Below are 19,167 nucleotides of genomic sequence, written 5' to 3'. Positions count from 1 at the left end.
CCCTTGTGGCTGAGATGAAGGACAAGCCTATTGTCTAGTTAGTAAACACCTGGGGTCCAAGTCTCAACTGTAGAATTCAGTCACTCAGTCACGAGTGCCTCAAAGACTTTTTCCCTTGTTCAATCTCTTTGTTCACAACTAAGTGACCAAAGTGAACAAACTTGATTCTCAGCTCTATCGGGGTACTCCCGTGGGGGTAGGTGCCCGTGGGGTTGAGTCTTCCGGACACCACTGGGTTTGGCACCCTTCGATCTGGGTAGCCAGGTGAAATAACTTACACCTAATTCACTGGATGGCTGTGAGGAGTGTGAAGGCTTCCCCTTTCTGCATAGGTCTGACCTACATGCCTACCAATATTCCAAAATTATGTTCAGATTAGTGTTAACCTCCTAAATGGTATCTTCCAAGCAAGGACATCTGAAGCTGCTAACCATTCCGTACAGCCCTTAGAAAACATGCAGAAACTGCCAGAAAACCCCAAATATAGCTTCAGTCGCATAAATGTATCAAGCAGCAGGGCTTTCTTGTTAGGAATAGAGAAGGTACGCTCTGCGTGCATGTGCACGTGTGTGTCTGTGCACTTGGAAGGTATTCCTCATGCTAACGCAACACAGTGGTTGGCAAAGAAGTTAGCAATAAAAATAAAATAGCTTTAGAATCAGCATCTGAGCTGAAGTTGTTCACAGGAAATATGAACCATAGAATAGTTGCACATAGTCCCTAAAGGTTTAAATAAAAGCTGGCCAGGCGCAGTGGCTCACACCTGTAATCCCAGCACGTTGGGAGGCCAAGGTGGATGGATCACCTGAGGTCAGGAGTTCGAGACCAGCCTGGCCAACATGGTGAAACCCTGCCTGCAATAAAAACACAAAATTAGCCGGACGCAGTGGTGTGTACCTGTAGTCCCAGCTACTCAGGAGGCTGAGGCTGGAGAATTGCTTGAACCCGGGAGGCAGAAGTTGCAGTGAGCTGAGATCATGCCACTGTACTCCAGCCTGGGCGACAGAAAGAGACTCCATCTCAAAAAAAAAAAAAAAAAAAAAAAAAAGGCCAGGTGTGGTGGCTCACGCTTGTAATCCCAGCACTTTGGGAGGCCAAGGTGGGTGGATCACGAGGTCAGGATATTGAGACCATCCTGGCTAACACGGTGAAACCCCGTCTCTACTAAAAATACAAAAAATTAGACAGGCGTGGTGGTGGGCACCTGTAGTCCTAGCTACTCAGGAGGCTGAGGCTGGAGAAGTGCTTGAACTCGGGAGGCAGAAGTTGCAGTGAGCTGAGATCATGCCACTGTACTCCAGCCTGGGCGACAGAAAGAGACTCCATCTCAAAAAAAAAAAAAAAGCTAATCAATTGGCTAATATAGATATTAAATCCATAACCTTGACTAGAGGTCACATGACAAAGGGCTGGTGGACAGAAAAGGGGTGACAATGCCCCCAAAGCCCAATGTACCAACGATTTAAAGGCAGCTAACCTTCAAAACCATTTATCATACAAGGCACCCATACACATAAAAGAGCCACTCTCAACACGACACGTGAGATTTCATTTCTGTGTGATGGCCAACTCAAGTGCCTTCCACCTGCAGATGACCTACTTAAAAACATCTCTCGGGAGTGCTCTGCTAGGCAGAGGTGGGCTTGACCATCTCTGAGGGCACGAAGTGAACCATGGAGCAGCGGAAAATAAAGGCTGGCTGAGTCTTCTCCAAGGTGAGCACTACACTGCCACATGCTCGGCTCGAGGGTCCTCCAGTCAAAATCCCCGTCACATGTACCTCCTCCCATGGGGGTCCCACCTCTATGTGGAGTAGCAGCATTTGACATTCTATGTCATGTGGATGAATGACTCTTTGGATGTTGTCAGTGGGCAGAGATCAGGTCATGTATGTTTACACAGATGGAACAAAGGATTTTTACCCCTTCAGCCAGATCTGGGACTCAATGTAAACAGCAAGATAACAACACAGGAAGGGTTGCAAACATTGTGCCTAGCACAGGGATGACAGCAGGGCGAATCCTGTAATGTCAAATGTCAGTCAAATGAATGAACTCCTGCAAACAGAAAGCCCCACTGTGATTTGATTCCCTTAGCAGCAATCAAATAAAAGGCCAGGAGGGGACAGGGCTAATCCGTGGCAATTTGTGAGTCCTGCCATGCCTATGTGTGCTATGGTTCTCTTCAGTCCAGGCTGCTCATTAGAAAGCTCATCTGCTCTCCTCTTGACCAAGCTCATCCAGTAAGATATTAATACTTTGCTACCCAAACCATAGATTTCACTCATCCTTAGTACAAAACTAAAACATAGTGCTGTCTGTAGGGATGAGAGATGGATTAACCTGCAGATGGGGCTGGGGGGTGGTGGGGCTGGATCCTGTTCCTGTTTTTTTTTCCACTATCTATCTGACTTCTGAGAAGCTGCAGTGTCTCTAGGTTTCAGTTTTTTCACTGGTAACTTGCCTATCTACCTAGCCTTATTTACCTTCTGAGACTAATTATAAGACAATCATAAGTACCTTGAGGAATGTAAGTTATTATGCAAAAGCCTCACATTATTATTCTGAACTAGTTGCTGTCCAGCAAAGCTGAGGTCCTGGACCAGGCTCCAACTCCTGGATTCATGAGATGTGTGACCTTGGCCAAGTTACTGTGTACCTCTTTCAGCCTTGGTCTCCTTGTTGGTAAAGTGAAGACAGCCATGGTGTGGAATTCACAGAGCTGGTGTGAGGATTAAGTGGGATGAGGTGGCTTGCATGGTGCCTGATTTCTAGTAATGCCCCATAAATGGTATCTGATCACACCCACGACAGCATTGCTAATCCCTCATCACAGGCTTCTGTCCCCCTTCCCGGGAGCCGACGTACAGATGGCTGTTACGAAACAGCCGCCGTAGCCACCACAGTTTATATTTCATTTAGGCACTGTGTCTACTTCTCACGAGTTCATATTTTTAAAGCCTCTGCTTGGGTACCAAAAGGACGGCAGAAGTGTTTTTCCCACTTCCGTGGGACCTGACGAGGAGGAAGGTGGGGGTGAGGAGAGGCCCCATTTCATACACAGCAACCCACTGAGATGGGAGGGACCACCCAGGTAACTTGCTAATTTCTTCCACGACTTCTCAGCTTTCTCCCTCCCCGCTTATTGCTCCAGCTACACCCTCTGTAGCTCTTCAGTCGCAATCAAATTGGGTCCATTTCAGTTTTCCTTCTACTCGGGCCGCTGTTTCTTCAGGCTCCTTCCCCAGGCCTGCTTCCTCTTGTTCACTGGGCCCCAGCTGAGGCCACCGATGCCCCCAACGTGCCAAACCATGTACCATGGCACACGTCCTCCTGCCCTCCAGGGACCACCCTAGTCCTTCCTCCATGAAAGGCAATGGAGAAAGGGACCACGTCACCAGCCATATAGGGAGCAATCTGAGTGACAAAAAGGATGCTGGCCAGGCACAGTGGCTCTTGCCTGTAATCCCAGCACTTTGAGAGTCCGAGGCAGGAGGGTTGCTTAAGCCCAGGAGTTTGAGACCAGCCTGGACAAGATAGTGATGCCCCATCTCTACACACACACAGAAAGTCTGGTGTGGTGGCACACGCCTATAATCCCAGCTACTCGAGAGGCTGAGGTGGGAGGACTGCTCAAGCCCAGGAGGCTGAGGCTACAGTGAATCATGACTGCGTCACTGCACTCCAGCCTGGGTGACAGAGACCCTGTCTCTTAAAAAATAATAAAATTTAAAAAGGGTGCTCCGTCATCTAGGCTTCAAGAATTATACTCCAACAATGTCCTTGACAGAAAAAAACACTCCGGCATACTCCGTGGAGGCTCTTCATCGTATCAACCACTACAAAGAGCATTCTCGCGTCCAATTTCATTCTCGCAACAGCCAAGCACAGGGCTACCAGACTCCCGCTCTGCAGGTGAATGCAGAGGCTCGGGGAAGAGAACTTGCTCAAGGTCACGCAAGCTGGCACACCAAGGAGCTCAAGGTCCTGCAAGCTGGACACCAAGGAGCTGGGGGTTCTCTTCCCCACGCCACACCACACCCCACATAGGCAGGAATGAATACTCCCTGGAAGGCTGGGTCTTTTTAGCTCTGTGGTTGCTTCTGATTTTCCACGGATGTGCTCAAGTTCTGACCACACAGATGGTGGTGGTGAGGAGGAGGCTGCGGAGGAGGAATAAGATGGAGGAGAGAGAAGGCTTGGGGAGATGGATAAAAGCTGAAAGCTGACCACTGAAATATACATGGACTTGGGATTTTTTCCATGCCTAAAATAAATTCTTAGAAATGTGTGTTGCTGAGGCCAAGTGGCCCCTCCCCCAAAAGCAACCGGGAAGAGTGTGGGGCCCGGCAGGGCAGGACCAAGGAGTCTGACTGCTAAAGTGCAAACATGAAATTTTTAGAGGAAGTCAGCAGGGATTGGGATTCTGTCATTTATGGTGAATCCCTAGGGACGGGTTAAAAGAAAAAGTGTGTGTAAGGTCCACACTGTCTGTCCTGTTCCTGGCTGCATCTTCAGGGCTTAGAACAGTGTCTGGCCCCTGGGGCACCTCTTGCGGAGTGAGTGAATGAGTGGGGAAATGAAATGACGCAGGGGGATGATGACTCTTCAGGGCTTGAGCGTAGTCAGCAGCATCCCTGCAGCACACACAGAAAGTCAAAGGCATGAAGGTGCTTGCTAGAAAATGCTGAGGGAGAGAAGAATAAGACACAGGGACAGGGTCCGTAATGCCTGGGCCAGGTCTAGGGTGAGGAACCCCTTCTGGCAGCCTGAAGTACAGGCAGGTCCTGCCCTGGCGAGGCCGGGGAAACGTGTGTGTGTATGTGAGTGAGCATGCACATGTAGAGGTAGGGTGTGCGCTGGGCCCAGGCCTCTTGATCCCCAAGATCTTGGAATGTAGGCCTTTGTTCTTATACACAAGTGAGGTTCTACACACAGTCTCAGGGATACACAGAATTGGTTGGACATAAAAATGTGCTACCATTTTTGTAACCCTATCTTAGCACTGAAAAAATATTGGGAGCCCAAAGAAGCAAATGAACAAAAAGGAAGTGGCACAAGCCCTGTCTTGACCTCTGGAAGGCCTTGGCCACAGGCCAGACAGAATGAGAGTCTCGGGTGAAGCCAGAAGACTGCAGGGCCCCAAAGGGTCTGGCTCTTTCCAACCCAAATGAAAATGTATGTGTCACATCACAAGGTGAACCCAGACCGTGGATGTGGAGGAGAGACCTGAAGACTTCCACCCCAGGACAGGAATCCCGCTTAAGCAGCAGCTCCTTGGAAGCAATGTCAAGGTTATACATTAGGACAATGATGAAGACATCAACGAAATCCACGTGGAGCCACACCTATAAGACAGGCTCACGGGTCAGGGGGACTGCTTGCCCTCTGCTCACTCCTCCATGACCAGGGGCATGGGCCAGGTCACAGGCACCCCTCCCCATCCCGGGCCTAGCTTGCTCTGCCTGGCAGGTGCATCACCCTGAGAAACACACTGCACAGGGCTGGAATCACTGGTGCAATCCATTACCTGCTTTAACAGCCATGCCAGTCACCTGCCAAAGGTGCGCAGCCCTGCTCTGATTGACCCCACACACCTGGCTCCATCTCTTCCCCCATCAGGCCCTCTGTGCTTACTCCGAGTGTCTGTGTGTGTGCTGGGGACAGGGAGAGAGTGTGTCACAATATATCTGGGGTCAGAGACAGTAGGAAGGGTCCATGGGCAGGATCCTGATCCCTTTCCACAACCCTGGGGTACTCATGGCATCCCATGGACAGACAGTGCTCGGCACAACTGGTCCAAGAAAAAATGAAGGCAGGCTGGAGTTGCTTTCTCCCTGGCTACTAATTATATCCCTAGAATTCCCTGCATACCCACCCACACCAGGATGAGAGAGAGAAAGAATGAGAGAAAAGGAAGAGATAAGGAAAAGGGTAGCTAGGATGGAGACACAGATATCACGATGATGGAAAGGAGATAAATAATGCACCCCAGCCACTGTCCGCCCAGGGGCAAATAAGTGACAAGGGCACAGGGCTCAGCTTCCTCATCTCACAAGGAGAGTTAGGTTGATGACAGAGACGGGAGCCTCTGCAGATGCAGAACGTAACACGGAAAAGGAGACCAGAGGGAAAGGACGGGGATGGAGCTGCAGGGGAGCAGGAAAGATGCTCTGCGTTCCCCTCCAGCCACTGCAGTCAAGACGGGGCAGGGCGCTACCTGCCTTGCCCTGACACTGCTGGTCCCATCGTGGCCTCCAGGCTGTTGGCACCATCCTCTTCACATTCCCCATGGAAACAAGGGAAAGGTCAGCGCTGCGGTTTGTGAGCCGTGGGGACTCTGCCCTTCAGGTCCCACTGTCCCCTCCCCTTTCTCAAGGTCACGCTTCCAGAGCCCAGCTCCAGAAGTGTCGCCAAGGGAAACATCCTATTTATTTATCAATAAATAGAAGCAAATCATGTGTATTTATTTTGTAGAACCAACATGCATATGGCTGTACGTGTTTATGTGCAGGCTTGTGTTCTGTCTGCTTTGCACATCACTTGATTCACTTATTCTTTGATGACAAATCTATGAGATCTGCACTATTCTTAACACCCATTTATCCAAAGAGGAAACTGAGTCAGAGAGGTTAAGGGATGTGCCTTAACTCTTAGCCTCTAATGAGGTCACAGAACTAGTAAGTGGTAGAACTAGAAATAGCCCAGATGGTCCAGCTCTGGAGTCTCTGCCCTTGACCACCACACTGTGGTCTTACTGGGAGACTGTGCTGTTCCAATGCCCTCACAGCCTCAACGCACGTGGCTAAGAGCTGAAGGAGAACTCTATGGAAATGGCACGGAAAGCCAAGAGCCCCTTTGGTGTTCACCTCTCGAAGCTGCCCGTCTGTGATCTGGTCCCATGTATTAGATAGAAAGAAAGCCCTCAGGCACAGACAGAGTAGGCACTCAAAACATGGTTGGCTGAATCACATTTCCTGGTGTGCCCTCAGGGCCTTCTTTTCTCTTCTGAGTCTGGACAGGACTGGGGCACTCATAGACCCTCTCCAGAGGGGCACAGTCTGGTCCCTGCTCACTTCAAAAGGAAGACTGATTGTTATTTGTCTAAACTCACCTCAGCTCCCCAAGACTTCTGTTTGCAAGAGAAGAAGCTCAGACAATTGTCTGTGCATACTTAAAATGAGTTTTAACTTTCAAACCCAAAAGCTATTCTAATTTTGCCCCATCTTATGGCAATTCTATTTTTTTTCTAAGCTTGCAATTATGCAGTTTCAGGATGGGGTTCTCATAAAAAGGAACACAGCAATGGGACAAGGTGCCCTTGGATGAGACCCAGTTGCTGGGCAGGAGGGGCAGCTTTCTTGAGATAGTCGGGCCAGGCCATCGAGCCAGTTCCAGGAGCCAGTTTCTGGCCAGTGGAAGGCAACCAGCTGGGACTTGAGTTCTAATTCAATCAGGGCTATTAAGAAACACCTATTCTTGGAAGAATTGAAGTCACACAGGTTACTGCCACTTGGCTCCTGGACACAAGCATTTCACTGCTTAAAAGAGCAGACGAGCATAAACCCAGAGGCAGTTGTTTTGTTCCCAGTAAACTTGTTCAACTTGGACAAGAGTCAGATTATTCCTTCTGGAAGGCAGCCTCCAAGGTGGATTCTTTAATTCTACAAGGTACTAATTTTGAGGTGTCCGGTAAGTGAAGGGAACACTGACCTTAATTTGGAGCTGCCACACCACTGGGGATTTATGCAGGATAACATATTTCCAAGAGAAATTCTACATGTGAGGAAACAGGCACAGAGCTTGCACAAATCACTCAACATCATCCACCGAGTGACAGAGCCTGGGTTTGAATCATGATTCCTTCCCGCATGATGCTGCCCTACCGCGGAAGCTCGCCACCTCAGTGCAGTACCTTAAGTGCTAATAAAACCTGTGGGCAAGCTGCCTGAGCCCAGAGGATGAGGAGGCTAGTTGGGAATGGAAGAGGAGGGGATGGGAATATAAAAGGTTCCCGTGGACAGGAAGCCCTACCCAACCAACACTCAGTGGCCCGTATCATCTAAGCGTTCCAATACAGTGCAAGTGACAGCAAGCAGGTCTTCTAGGCGATGCCCCAAGAGAACTGTCCATGACACACAAAGCAAATGCATTTCTAATGTCATCAGCCCAGAAAAGAACAAGCTGAAGGCGTTTATGATTGAAGAAGCAAGGTGCTCTGCAGCTCAGCTTTCACTTTCCGGCAAATCAAATCACCCAAGTTAGAGTGCACTGTGAGCCTGTTTACAGAGCAGTTTCGTTGCTGCTGAATTTTTCTGTATTCTCTTCCTGTTAAAGGGGATCCCACCTTAGACAGGTCAGTTGCAAAGCATAACACAACCGTTCTTGATCTTCATACAAAAAGACAAACAATCTAGAGTGAAACATCAAAAGTGAAAGCTGTTAGACGCAGAACACTATAAGCCATACCTAGCAACATGCAAGATAAACGTCCCCCCGCCATCATCCCACGAATGCCCTCTGATGTGATAAAGAGCTTGCTCCTGGAGAGCACCCCCACGTAAATGCCAAGAACACAGAATACTCCTCTCCAATGGAAACCCTCCAACTGATGGGGATACAGTGGGAAAGGCTGCCCCACTTCTACATAAATCCTAATTATTTCACAGCCTCCTTAGAGATGTTCTCTGCTAACAGACTCCATGAGGGAAACAGTGATGGAGATGGAAGTTATTTACTCTCCTCACCCTCGTCGCGCCATGGACTCATTTCCTGGACAGAAGATGATCAGAATAAATGATGTGTGAGTCCCTTCAGAGATCCTTGCTGTGGTCAACTGAGGTGCTGGGCAATGATGTTTCAGGGCCCTGCAGGTGGCCTTCTTCCTCCCACCTCCTCCCCTGGCCCAGCCTTCCTCTGTGGTGCGTCCCCCTCTCTACATATCGCCTCCTCCCAGTCTAACTCTGCAGCTCTGCCAAGATCTTGACGGAGAATGAAACACCAGTGGATAAAGCCTTCAGGTCCCTTCCCAAAGGAGTTTTCACTTTAATAAAGGCTTCATGAATATCAAAGGCTTCAGCTTCCTAAATCACTCCAGTGGTAAGGTGAGAACAGAGTGGCCGCTAGGTATGGACAATGCCAGTGAGTAGGGTTACAATTTGTGCATTTCAGCTTTTGCTCAGGTGCTCACAGGAGTATCACTCAGGGTGTTTCCAAAATCACTCTGTGCAGGTGCAACCCGTGTCACCTGCACCTCACACACTCACCTCTTCAGGAATGAGCACAGCAGGACTTTGCACATCACTACACAATAGGTGTCAATCCCTGATCCAGAGATGGCAAATAGGTTTTGGGTCTTGTGTCGGCCCCAATAGTCTGTAGCTGCCTGCGCATGCTGTTGATGAGGGTTCTGAATCCCTGCCTGGGGCCTGTGACTGCTGAGTGATAACTGCCATGGGTGAGGGGGACGAGGGTGCCAAGGGCCATGGGGCTGCCATGCTCAGTGGGGGAGGGCAAACCAGGAAGACACTGTTCCTCCCCAAACATCTGAGCATGCTTAAAAGACCAGCTCCCAGTGTTATTCAGAGCTCAAGAAACATATTTTGTGTTTGTAGAAATATAAACAGGTACTAAATTTTTAAGGTGAAATATGACTTTGTAAAATGTTCATATTTTTTGAAGTTATTCTGAAGAAAACAATCAGCGATACATGTGAGGTTTTTTCTTTTTTGATTCAGTGTCTTGCTGTGTCACTCAGGCTGGAATACAGTGGCTCAATCATAGCTCGCTACAGCCTTAAACTCCGGGGCTCTAGCAATTCTCCCACCTCAGTCTCCTTAGTTGCCGGAACTACAGATGCACACCACCACACCCGGCTAATTTTTAGTTTAATTTTTCGTAGAGATGGTGTCTCACTATGTTGCCCAGGCTGGTCTCTAACTCCCAGACTCAAGCAATCTTCCTGCCTCAACCTCACAGGTGTGAGCCACCACGCCTGGCCACAAGTGAGTTTTAAAATAGCAAAACAGTGCAGTAAATGAAATGCCCACAAATTGAGAATGAATAGAAAAAATCTGGAATATTCATGATATAGAACTCTCTCTACATTAAAAGGAATGTTCTTGAGGAATATTTAAGAATATAAAAAAACTTTTGGCCAGGCAGGGTGGCTCACGCCTGTAATCCCAGCACTTTGGGAGGCCGAGGTGGGCGGATCATGATGTCAGGAGTTTGAGACCAGCCTGACCAACACGGTGAAACCCTGTCTCTACTAAAAATACAAAAATCAGCTGGGCATGGTGGCAGGCGCCTGTAATCCCAGCTACTCAGGAGGCTGAGGCAGGAGAACTGCTTGAACCCGGGTGGCAGAGGTTGCAGTGAGCGGAGTTCACACCACTGCACTACAGCCTGGGCAACAGAGTAAGACTCCATCTCAAAAAGGAAAAATAAAAAATTTCATGAGAACACCTTTACAGAGATTACAGAGCAATATGAATAGTATGATCCAAACTTAAAACTTTGTCTTGCAAATCAGAATGACTGGAAGAATCTAAAGCTAAGCATCAGCCATGATCCCCTTCCTGTGGTAGGATTATAGGTGATCTCCAGTTTGTTCTTTATGCTTTTCTCAATACAATTTCTGGAAATAATTGATATCATGAAATATATGGCTTTTATGAGTAGAAAAAGAACAAACAGGTGCTATTTTAAAGAAACAAGCACTAGAGGTCCCAACAGTCTTCTAACCTTTTTCCAGGTAAAGGGCCAGTTTCATTTGCAAAACCAGAGAGCAGGATTAGGAAGTTTCTCTCCCTCCCACGGCTGATATTCTGTGTATTCCACCTTATCTGCCTCAGCGTCAACTTATACTCCTTAAACAACATTTAGTCCTTAAATAAGCTTCTTATTCCTTAAATAGGAGGCCACAAGAGCCCATGAGGAGAGAGCAGGCATGGGGTCCAGGCCGTGGCCCTCCTTGAGCCTGCAGCCCTCAACTGGAAGCAGCCCACTGCCCCGCTCAGGGGGTGAAATCTCTTCATACGTTTCCAAAGGATGCCAGGCCCTTTCTTCTTTGGAATTTCCCTCTTCCCTGACCTAAGTTTCCAAGGAGGAATAAGAAAGCAGACAAGCAAAAGCACCCACACTTGCGGAGATTGAAAGCAGTACAGATCTCTAATTTCTAACGATGAATTTCTAATCAGGAGATGAATGTCTAATCAGGCTGAAAAAAATAAAAGAATCCCCCAAATGTTAACACGGTAGTCAAACACTTGTTTGTCCTTTCCATTGGCTGTAAATGCTTCTCTCTGTAACACAGGGTATGGCCTGTCAAGTCTCCGGGAAGGAAAAGCAGCTGTTGGCAAAACACAAGCAAGGTCCCTGATTAGAGGGGAGTTTATACAGATGAGTTGCTGGTGGAGGGCGGTGGGGGGACAGCAGCTAAATGCCAGACACACAAGGAAGTCACCCCCTCCTGCACTGCACTCTCATCTTCCAATTAGTTGTGAGGTGGTCCTAAACCCAGAATGCAGCTGAAATTTCTGTTGGATTGGATGCTTCAGATGTACAAAGGAAAATAACTCAGCATCTTCCTAATCCCTTATATGCAAAATAAATAGATGGTCAGGTTAGATTTTGACTTTTTAAAGACACAAGCTCATCTGAGCTTCCTATTTGACTTTTTTTTTTTTTTTTTTAATACATGGAATAACCTCACAAGGAAAGAGGAAAATATCCAGGAGGTCATTGGCAGACAGAAGAGAGCTTTTTTCTTCCAACCCCTAGACACGTACTAGTGTTGGCAGCTGTCAGGAGCACTTCTACAGTTTTTTTTTTTTTTTTTTTTTTAATCCTTCCACCCTCCCACACCAGCTAGAGCAGCTGAGAGTGGATTCCGGCACCAACAGCCGGGGTGTCAATCTGGCCTTTGTTGGTTGTGTGCCCTGTGTGAGATGCCTCAGTCCGCCTACCTTGCAGAGCTGTAAGGATTGAGTGAGCGCATATCAGCACGTGCTTGGGAAACAGCAGCTATTCCTACTGTTGCTGCTGTTGTTATTTTCATGGTCATCCCACAGCCTCTTTGTTTGACAGGGAGCAACAGAGAGAGCCGAGCGTGGGCAGAGTGTCACAGGATGTCCAAGCTGGGATGCGTGGAGTCCTTCCTTTCTATGCAGGCACAGTTCCAAGAATACTTGAGAGAGCTGATGTGCTGTGTAATTTATTAGCACACTTCACTAAGAAGAGGACTCCAAGCTGGCAGGAGGCTGCTCCCTGCCTCCCATCAAACCTGGAGCTTGTTTCACCTGTCTCAGAGGAGTCCTGTCGTCCTGGACTGAGCCCGCCTGACCTGCTGTATCCAAGCTCCAGAGTTCCACACTTGGAAGCCCAGAATTCTACAGAAAGTAGAATTATCACCCAACACCACCTCAGAATGATCCTCCCACACCAGCTAGAGCGGCTGAGTGGATTCTGGCACCAACAGCCTGGGTGTCAATCGGCCCTTTGTTGGCTGTGTATCCTGCATGAGATGCCTGAGGTCCTGGCCTCTGGCTTCTTGTTGGATGGTTCCTGCCCTCTGCAGAGCTGCCCCCAGGGCAGTCACTGTCACTGAATGGTCTGCTCCTATCACCATTGTTCAGGATGTTCATTCTATCCCAAGGATCACTGCAAACACACAACTCCAGGGTCAGAGCCTGAATGCTGTGCCCGAGGCCTGGGGCTGAGCTGGGCAGCGGCGTTGTGTGCTCAGACAGCAGGTGGGCAGAGCAGAACGAAGGCAAGCACCAGATGGAGACAGGAGGGCTCAGGTCCAGCTTCACCTCCCATGAGCAGTGAGACACTGGGCAGGTGACTCAGTTTTCTCCTCTACACAATAAACGGGTTGGACTAAGGATGTCTAAGGTTCTTTCTGGCTCTTTAAAAAAAACTAATTGCCTTCTCCAGGCAATAAGCAGGTCCTAACTTCATTGCTACTATTCCTACTGTAAGAAAGGGATAATCCTCCTTTGCTCACAAGACTGTCAGAAGGAGGCCTGGGATGGCATTTGTAAAGTGCTTAACACAGGGCCAGGCACTGACTAAGTGCTTAATAAACAGCAGCTACAATTACGGTCAGCTAGCAAGTAAGGGCCCACTCACAGAGAAAGGGCACTTCTCTGGGCATAGGGCTTCCTGCCTTTGGTGCAGAGCAGAGGTCAGTCTGGCTGGGTGCAGAAAAAGGCCCTTCCTAACTCCAAGTGCATACAGCCCCTAGATGAATGAGCTCCTAAATGCATAAGTGTAAGGTGCTGAGTTTGACTACCTTGAAGCAAATGCCTTAAGATAAGAAGGAATGGTGGTTTACCTCCAACAGAAGAGAGGGACAGATGTCCTGCAGATGACTTAACCCTGATTCCAACATTGTGTGCCACTGTGGTTTGCAGAATCAGAGAGGTGAGCAGTGACTGTCATAGGCACAAAGAAGCAATGGCCATCCAGGTGAAATGCTGACATCAACACACGATAAATCCTTCATAAAGGCAGAAGCTGTGATGATGATGATGAAGATGCCAATAACACATGGATGAAAAGATCTCTTGCCCAGAGCTGGAAGGGCCTTACTAAGACAGCTGTACCTGTGAATGAATCGCTTGGCTGCAGATCCCGGCCGGGCACTATGCTGAGCAACTGCAGCTCAGGTCCTGCAGAGTCCCCGAGAGTACTTTGCACGAAGAGAGCTCGAGTTCTGTAGTCAGGCATATCTGACCTACCAAACAGGTGCCCTGGTCAAGGTACATAATCCCACACAGCCTTCATTTCCCCATCTGTAAAACGGCAAAGATTAGAGTATCCACCTCAAAGAGTCATTGTGAGAATAAAATGAAATACTGTGCATAAAGCACAGTGCAGCATCCGGCTCATACATTTGGGATAAGCACTGGCCATCATTATGAATGCCGTCTGATGCAATGCTAGCATTTTGGGCATGTGCCTCCCAGTGCAGACATGGTAATCAGGCTCTTTCTTAAAGACCAGTGAGGCCAAATAAGAATGCACCTCTGGCTTGAATTTGAGTCTGAGGAGGAGCAATGTGATATTTATACAGACTGAAAATAGAAAACATGCACTCCTCATTGAGATCCCTTTCTGGCTACTCCTTTGAGTCCAAGTACAGAAAGCTCAGCAGGTGAGCATGTCACACGTTAGCAGACAAATACCAAACATACTTTTACTTCTGGAATCAAGAGCAGCAGAAGTTATTCTGGGAATGTTCATGTTCCTCCTGGTGGTGATGAGGATTTTAAACTACCACATAGGACCTAGTATTGGACTGCTTCTATGCCCACCTTCCCTGGCCTCTCCAGGAGACACAGGATCTAACACAGCACAAAGAAATCAAATCACTGCCATTGCAGGGATTATAATGAAACGGTCATCAGGTGGTTCCTTCATAAACAGGATTTGCTGTCAAGTTAATGCTGAGTACAAAGATAAAATAGCCTCCTCCCGTCTTCCATCCCCTAAGGTCATAACTCAATCCCTTTTCTCTCTGTATTCAGAAATCTCCCAGTTACCTGGAGCCACATTGCTAGTTCATATATGCTCACCTACAAGCACCTGAGCATGCCTTTAGGGTCTGGGAAGAAATGACATCAGTACTATAGCTTGGAGATGGGAGCTGGGATTTCTCCTGATTGTGTGTAGTTCTCTGAAGGAAGGTGCCACCTCTCTCTCCACCTCTGTTTGAACCACCGCCTACTTCTTGCCTGTTCTCTGTAAACCCTGCAAGGACAAATGCCCCCGTAAAAGCTCTTCTCTGAGCTGCAGTACAGCCCTGAGCATGGAAGCTTCCCTTGCAGCCCGTAGATCTCAGCATGGCCAACATTTCCTGAAATGGGCAAAAACCATAATGTCTGGATGAGATAAGAAACCCTTTCACAGGCCTTCAGTCCTTCAGTCTTCTCAATAACCCTATGAATAGGGTTGATATTACTGTCTTTCATAAAGACACTGATGAGTCAACCCAAAGAAAGCAGCCATTGCCTGAGGTCCCAAGGTGATGTATGTACAAGGTGAAAGGAGCTGATGGCCAAGTCACGAGCCTGCAGGGCTGCAGCCACCTTGAGGGGACGTTTTTCTGTTCAACAAAGCCACCCCAAGGACTAGGGGGAACCTAAGGGAACCCATCTGATGCCTCACAACCAACCATGGCCTCACTCACATGACTTCCGATTCTTACTTCCAGTCCAGCCACTGTCCTGAGCCAATCCCTAGATGTCCAACTCTAGGGGAGGAAAGACTGCACCCAGCATGCCAAACCTCACCCACCTGCTGCCTGCCCAACCTGCTCTCCTGCTTTGTGACCAGCACCCCATTCACTTAGTAATTCATGCCACAACCCTGGAGACCTCCTTTCAACCCTTGCTCCTCACCTCCACTTGCACATCCCATCCACAAGCTCCACGTTCAAATTACTCTCTCCAAGTCCCATCTGCCCATTCCAGGATGCCAGCTCTCCACCAGGTCCCCTCAGGATCTCCTCAGGCTGACTGTAGTAGCCTGCTAATCAGACTCTGTTTCCATCATTATTAGAATTAACTTTCAAAAACACAATTCTCATCATACCATACCCCTCACTGAAATGCCCCATTGGCTCTTCAATGCCTACCTCCACTTTCTGTACCTTTTCAGTTTCAGCTGTACTAAAATACTCATGTTCACCAGCATGCAATGCCCTTCAGGCCTCCTTGCTCTTGCATTGTTAACTGGTCATCTTCCACACACTCATTCCTACTTCAATACCCAGTTCAACTAGCCTGTTGGCACCCCAGAGGTAGTTCCTCCTTCCTCTGCACCCTCGTAGTGATCGATCCACCTCTCTGATTTGATAAACAGAGCCAACAGTTACCAATCATGTCCTCTACAGTGCAAGGTGCTTTTCTAGGCACTGACACATGTTGGCTCATTTAATCTGCATCCTCCCCTCTGAAATCTTATCATCATCCCCATTTTACAGATGAAGAAAACTGAAGCCAGAGATTCAGGGACTTGCCCAAGTGGCGGGATTTGAACCCAGGAAGTCTGGCTCCTGCACCTCATTTCTTCATTACTACCCTCAGCATACTGGATTGTAATTACTGATTTCATGTTTATCTACTGTGCAGAGCTGGACAGGGCTAGGCAATTCCACAGAGCAGGGGCCGTGTGCTATTTACATTTGCAGACCCAGAGTGCAGCAAATGTCACACACCTGGTAGGAGTTTGTGACGCATCTGTCCAAACGCAGATAGGAGGCCAGCTCCAGATGAATGGGTCAGCTAGATACTTTCTAAGTTAATTAAGTCAAATGGACTTCCCTTGTAATCACAGGATAGAAAACAAAGCCCTGTGTGGAAGAGACAGGCAGTACTTTCATGCCATTTTCCTTTACTTAATTACATAGAGAAATTAATCCTACTGCGAGTTACTAATTCAGATGCCAGACCAGTGTCACTGGCAGCCACAGGGCGCTCTGCCTCCCTGTTCTGGGCCCTCTGGGCAGGGCATACCTAAGTGGGGCCCTGCAGGGTTCCTTCCAGGTGCTCACCCTAAAGGCTGGTCACTTGTGGTGGAAACTGACACCCACCACTACCGTCTGGGGCAGAACCAGCACCTCCTTCCCCTCCCGGCTCTCCAAGTGGACATAAGCAACAGCCCCTCACTCTTGCTGCCAAGAATCTGTGCATCTGCAGGAAGGAGAAAGGAGATGCAAGGTACTATCCATGCCAAGCCCAGGTTATGGCTTTAGGGTTTCCAAAGAAAACCCTGTAAGCAAATGCACACCTGGTGAAGAGGGAAGCTATGCAGGTCAGCACCCACACCTGTACTCAAGAACCAGGTGCATCAATCTCTGCTTTCAAGACCCTGTGTCTCGGGCTCAATCACAGCTTGTGCAGGGCTCTGTCCACCAAAGGGCTCAACAGTCAAGAGAAAGCTTAAGTGGAATAAAGACAGGAGCAGCTGAAGTGGCCCAAGAGATGGCAATGGCCGGAATCAACCCAGAAACGGTAAAGGGAAGAGTCAGAGTGCTAGGCCCTGTGGACACGGATGGCTCTGGGAGCCCCGCTCAGGAGTGGGTGGCCGTCTGCGGCCGTGTTCTCCCTAGAGAGGAGTGACAATGAGGCAAACACCATCCACGTGCACAGTGCTTACAGTTTATAAACCTGCTGTCACACACACTTCTGCCCTTCTCCCAGTGAACCTCTGAAATACCTATTGTTTTGCCCATGTTATAGATAAGGAAACTGAAAGCCAAACAAGGTTGTGAAATTTACCTGGACTATAAAGTTAGAGCCAGCACTGAACCCAAGTTCTGTCTCCAAGCCCAGAGCACTTCCTTTCTCAGCATGTCCCACTGCCAGGTTGTGAGCACACTCAGGTATAGTATAATCCTGGCACCAACAGACTGGCATCCCAGGCGACCAGCCTACTCTCTGGGTGTCCCTGGGGAACATGCACACGCTGCTGCTGCCTGCACTCTGGAGCAGCCTCCTTCCCAGATGGCCTGCCATGATGGAGCTGCACTTCTCAGTCTCAGCATCTTGGCCAGGGGCCGCCACTGGATGTCTCACGCTGCAGTGGACCAGTTGTGCACCCCAACCCTGATCAGAGGCTGGACCCTCTGCCAGCCTAGGCTTACCCCATCCCTGCCTGAGCAGACTCCCTGGCTGGCCCAGGCACTTAGCAGTGGGATGAGAAAACCACCCACTACTTTCTTCTGTCCTATCAGTGTCCCTACTGCTAACTTGGCTGAATTCCTTGTTCCGTGAGCAGGGGACCCTTTTGTGCCTAGTCCAAGTCCCAGCCACCCTCCACGCCCAGGGTTCCCGGAGCCGCCGTCTGTGTTCTCTTCCCTTGCAACTCCACAGCTGGGCATCCGGGACAGAGTGTGAGCCGCCCCTCCCCTCATTTCCTTTCTTCCCTTCACCCCAGCATGCTGGGATCACTGCATGCTGTGCCCTCGGGCTACAGTACCCACTCCTGTCCCTCTCCCATCCTACATCCACTCTCACAGAGATTGCAAAATCTAGCTCAGCTGCAACCCTCTTCATGAAACTTTTGTCATTCACAGCTTTTAAAAAAAATTGCTTCCCTCCTCTGGATTCTCAAAGACTTTACATCTTTCTCATGCAAAGTTTTAACTTTCTACTGTGGACTACTGTTGGACTTTAGTACTGTAAGCTTTAGTCCCGCCCAATTCTTCCCTGTCAGCCCACGTGGTTACTGCCTACTGCAGTTCCTAGGCCAGCAGGAGCCCAGCAGGCAACCACGGAGCCCGGATATGCTCAGAGACAGCCCTGAGTGTCTCGCTGCAGAATCGTCTGTGGTTGTTGATGAAAGTACTCACTAATGATTTGTTCCTCTACCTGGGCATTTTGAAGTATTTTAATTTTTAACAGGACACAAGAGTCTTGTAAAGGAATGACATCCTAATGATGGAATTTCAGGAATGTCCACTCATGGGGACTTTTCCATAGTCACGTGAGGAGAAGAGCTGTTGAGTGCCAGGCCTGTAGCGGCCAACTGTGAGCACCTGAACTGCACTGAACAGGCTACACTGATGATGGGCAAGGGAAGCTCTGGCTTTTGTATGCTGGCCACCCCTGATCTCAGGGAACTGGCTCACTGATCCACTGGATATAGGGTGACCAGCTATTTAGGTTTACACAGAACAAAGGGGTTTCCTTAGGCCCCGGATTTTCAGCTCTGAAACCAGGGCGATCCTAGGTAAACTAGGGTGGTTGGTCACCTGAGAGGAGGTGAGTCTGTTATGAAAACACGTGCAAGGTGTTCAGGCATCTTTAGATTTTATAGGAGAAAAAGCATACACATTTATTTAATGTATATATGTGGGAGTCTTCAGAATGAAGACCCAACATTTCAATGAGTAACAGAAGCTTATATACTGTCTTGAGGTTACAGAAAGAATGGGGGCATGGGTTCTAGGAAAAGAGGTTATGGGATGGGGGAGAAGAAGAATGTTCAAGGAGGGATCTTTAAATGTCAGATGTTACTACTTCATTGTAAGGATGCAGGCTCTCTATTTAAAACTTTCCCTGACTAGAATTTGGTGGGGCAGCTGTCCAGGCAATGGTTCTCTGCCATCTCGCTATTTATTTTCCCTGCCATCTCGCTGTCTCTATTTTATGTA

At 48.6% G+C, this 19,167-nt stretch overlaps 1 protein-coding gene across 1 annotated transcript in view; it reads right to left on the bottom strand.

Annotated features, from left to right (window-relative positions):
* The window catches only part of PGBD5 (piggyBac transposable element derived 5), a 104,895-nt gene that overhangs the window by 42,742 nt on the left and 42,986 nt on the right, over positions 1 to 19,167 (bottom strand). The gene's annotated exons all lie outside the window — the stretch shown is intronic.

The sequence above is a fragment of the Pan troglodytes genome, chromosome 1, assembly GCF_028858775.2.
Source record: "Pan troglodytes isolate AG18354 chromosome 1, NHGRI_mPanTro3-v2.0_pri, whole genome shotgun sequence".
NCBI lineage: Eukaryota > Metazoa > Chordata > Mammalia > Primates > Hominidae > Pan > Pan troglodytes.
The sequence above is the reverse complement of the archived record's forward strand: the minus strand, read 5'-3'. Positions and strand labels throughout refer to the sequence as shown.